The sequence below is a fragment of the Monodon monoceros genome, unplaced genomic scaffold (genome assembly GCF_005190385.1).
Source record: "Monodon monoceros isolate NGI ecotype Baffin Bay Population unplaced genomic scaffold, NGI_Narwhal_1 Super_Scaffold_7, whole genome shotgun sequence".
Classification (NCBI taxonomy): Eukaryota; Metazoa; Chordata; class Mammalia; order Artiodactyla; family Monodontidae; genus Monodon; species Monodon monoceros.
The window spans coordinates 38,835,588-38,839,384 of NW_021703784.1; the positions used below are offsets into that span (position 1 = coordinate 38,835,588).

General features: G+C 54.6%; 1 pseudogene; it reads right to left on the reverse strand.

Moving 5' to 3' along the window:
• Positions 1–691: 691 nt before the first annotated feature.
• LOC114887538 lies at positions 692–3,422 on the reverse strand (annotated as a pseudogene).
• Positions 3,423–3,797: the final 375 nt, after the last annotated feature.

A 3,797-nucleotide genomic window follows, 5' to 3' on the forward strand; every position in this document is an offset into this window, starting at 1 on the left:
AGAAACAGACTCACAGACATAGAAAACAAATTTATGGTTACCAAAGGGGAAAGGGGGTGGGGGAGGGATAAATTAGGAGTTTGGGATTAACAGATACACACTACTATCTATAAAATAGATAAACAACAAGGGCCTACTGTATAGCACAGGGAACTCCAGTATCTTGTAACAAGCTACAATGGAAAAGAATCTGAAAAAGAATGTGTGTGTGTGTGTGTGTGTGTGTGTGTGTGTGTGTGTGTGTGTAACTGAATCACTTTGCTGTACACCTGAAGCTAACACAGCGCTGTAAATCAACTATACTTTAATAAAAAAAGAAAAATATATCTATATGAAAGTGAGGGTGGGTGAGGGGATGTTAGCACTGAACTAGCCTATTGGCACTGGGATCCTACCCTACGCCATTGTGAATACACTTTATCACATCCCCAAACAATTCCTCTTCCTCACAGAGAGGACCAGCCAGAGGTGATTAGATTCGAGGGAAATGGGAAGAGGATGGGAAAGAGCCCTGGGTGGGAGAAGGAGGTAAGACCCTGAATTGTGTTCACCACCCAGAGCATAAAACTTTGAAGCCTATGGGCCTTAAATTAGTTGTTCTTCTACCCCGAGTTTCCTCATTAACCTGATGCTTTCCTCCTTGGAAGAAACCAAGACAGCTAGTTTAAGTTTTATTATTAATTTTATTCTGTCAATAGCAGTATCTCATATAGTGGAGGTTGCCGAGGACATGCTTCATTTCTTGCTGGCCTTCACTGCTGAACTTGGCCGCAGAGGCTGTCTTCTCCTCCACCGCCTTGATGACTCCAGTGGCCACTGTTTGCCTCATGTCCTGCAGAGCAAAACAGCCTGGAGGAGGAAGGAAGAATGGGGTTTCTGTAAAGTGACACTGAAGGAAAAAGGCTCCTTGGCCTCAGTCAGAGGTGCTTTCCTTCCCAGGACTCAGCAGCCACCAGTCCCTGGCTCACCTAGAGGTGGGTACTCAGAGAATGTCTCCACACACATGGCCTGGCTGGGGACCATCTGCACTATGGCTGCATCAGGGCCTTGGGGTTGTCCTCCAGCTTCTTGCCTGAGTGCCGGTCAATCTTTTCCCTCAGTTCAGCAACCTTGCAGGAGACGTGGGCCATGTGGCAGTCCAGCACCAGCATGGATCTGTCCCGGGTGATTCAAGACTATACCCTGGCGGGGAAGGAGGATGGAATTAGAAGAGATCCGATGGCACCTGTGATCTGGGGCCAACCCTCAACCAACCTGGGGCTTCCGCTGAACTGGGACTAATTTCTAAGAAGCATTTCCATCACCACCAAGCACCAAGGCCCTTGGCTTCCTGGGCACCTACCTGCACCACAAAGCTGCTGGCCTCTGTGGGGGGTTTGTTCTTGCTGTCTCTGACCACGTTGCCGTGTCAGATGTCCTTCACGGACACATTCTTCACGTTGAAGCCCACTTTGTCACTGGGCAGGGCCTCGGGCAGGGCCTCGTGGTGCATCTCCATAGACTTGACCTCAGTGGTGATGTTGCTGGGGGCAACGGCGACTACCATGCCAGGTTTCAGGAAGCCGGTCTCCACACGGCCCAAGGGCACAGTGTCAATGCCTGTCCAATGGGAAGAAGGGCAGTCAGAAAGATTCTAGATCCACCCAGTGAGAACTGGCTTCTGGGGGAGTCCCTTGGTCCTGGGGCTTAAGAACCAAGGCCACCTACAGGACTGGCTGTTTCTTCTGTGTATCAGATAATTTGGAAACGCTGGGGGCTTTACACTTTATCACAGCTCAGAAGTCAGAATCTGAACCCTGGCAAGTCAGACACAGGACCTCATTTTCAATTCCTTCATTCCTCAAGACGCCCTGTCACGTCACCTCCAATCTTGTACACATCTTGCAGAGGCAGCCTCAGGGGCTTGTTGACAGGGCAAGTGGGCGGGAGGATGGAGTCCAGAGCTTCCAGCAGAGTCACCCCAGTGGTGCTTCGCTCAACCTTCCAGCCCTTGAACCAGGGCATGTGCGGGAGGATGCAGAACGTAGTGGAGGTGAGCCTGGGGCATTGCTCTCAGCACACCCACCCCAGGGCCAGGACCAGGACCAGGACCCACTCCGCCCGCCCGCAGACCCTGTCCGCACTCACGTTGCTGCTGTGCTCTAGCATGTTGTCGCTGTGCCAGCCCGAGATGGGCACAAAGGCCACAGACGCAGGGTTGTAGCCAATCTTCTGATATCGGGCTCACTTCCTCCGTGATCTGGAAGCGCACGGCGCTGTAGGCGGGCTCGGTCGAGTCCATCTTGTTGATGGCCACGATCAGCTGCTTCACGCCCAAGGTGAAGGCCAGAAGTGTGTGCTCGCGGGTCTGCCTGTTCTTGGAGATGCCCGCCTCGAACTCGCCCACGCCGCCGGCTACGATAAGCACTGCATAGTCGGTCTGAAGGACACAGACACCACGGGGTCAAGGGCTTAGTTAGGGGAGGGGGCGCCGGACGGACTGGGAAGCCTGCTAGAGTTTCGGGCAGTCCCGGGTCCCTTGGGAAAGCTCGGGGACGGGATGCTCCCCAGAAGTTGATAAGTTCGTGGGTCTCTTGGTTACTGCTGTGCACAGAGGTCCCGCCTCCCAGTTAAACTCTCACCTAGTCCCATAAATGAGCTTTTAGTTTCTTCCTCCCAGACGGACCCCAAGTGATCTACTTGTCTGGGCGTCAGAAAACCTGGTCCCTGCCCCAGCCTGAAAGGGGGCCCGTATCTGAGCCTCACAGTCTGTCCTCCTCTGGTTCTTTCAGAATTGATGATTGGCGTGGATGAGGAAAACCTTCTAAAGCTTATGATCCCCTCCTTCCCAGAGCCCCGGAAATAAATCCTGAGTTTCCTCCCTTCCTCTGCGCCTGCCCCGCCCCCATCCGAAAGGAGGGCCCTGGGAACAAGGGCTGCTTTACCTGGGAGGTGCCGGTGATCATGTTCATGGGGCATCGATGATGGTGATGCAGTACTTGCTGGTTTCAAACTTCCACAGGGAGATGTGGATGGTGATGCCACGCTCTCTCTCTGCCTTCAGTTTGTCCAACACCCGGGCGTACTTGAAGGCGCCCCTACCCATCTGGGGGGGGTGGGGAGTGAGTAGAGCACACTGATGGCGAGCAGACGGACCCATCCCAGGGAATTCAGTGGCACCCTACAGCGCACCCTACTGTCTGCGCTCTGCCACCAGACCCACCCAGAAGTGGGACATTCATCCTCCAATCCTCCCCGCCCCCACTGCTAGACACCAACACCGCGCGTGGGTGCCTTACCTCGGCTGCCTCCTTCTCAGACTTCTCAATGGTCCTCTTGTCGATCCCCCCACACCCGTTGATGAGATGCCCGGCAGTGGTGGACTTGCCAGAGTCCACGTGGCCGATGACAACGATATTGATATGGGTCATCTCTTTGCCCATGGTGGCGGGCTCCTTCCTTCAGTCACTGCTAGAGGGGAGCACGGGGCGGGTGAGGCCACAGCGTTCCAGGCCTGCCTCTCTCCTCCCCTCCCCTCCACTCTGCTCCTGCCCAGCACTCCCCTCCCCACTTCACAGCCTAGCCTGGAGCCTGGGACATGGTAGTGTCAACTGAAAAGTAAAAGACTTGTCAGGCTCACGCCCTGGCAAGAGTCACGATCCCAGGGCCAAGCTGGTACTTCCAAGCAGTCCTGGCCCATCCATCCTTTCTCCTGTGTGGGCCTTCCCCATCCCTCCCATCCCTCCACTCCACCCCACTGCACTCCCCAGCCCCGGCCCACTTCTTGTACAAGAAACCCTGACACTGTGTAATTTGCA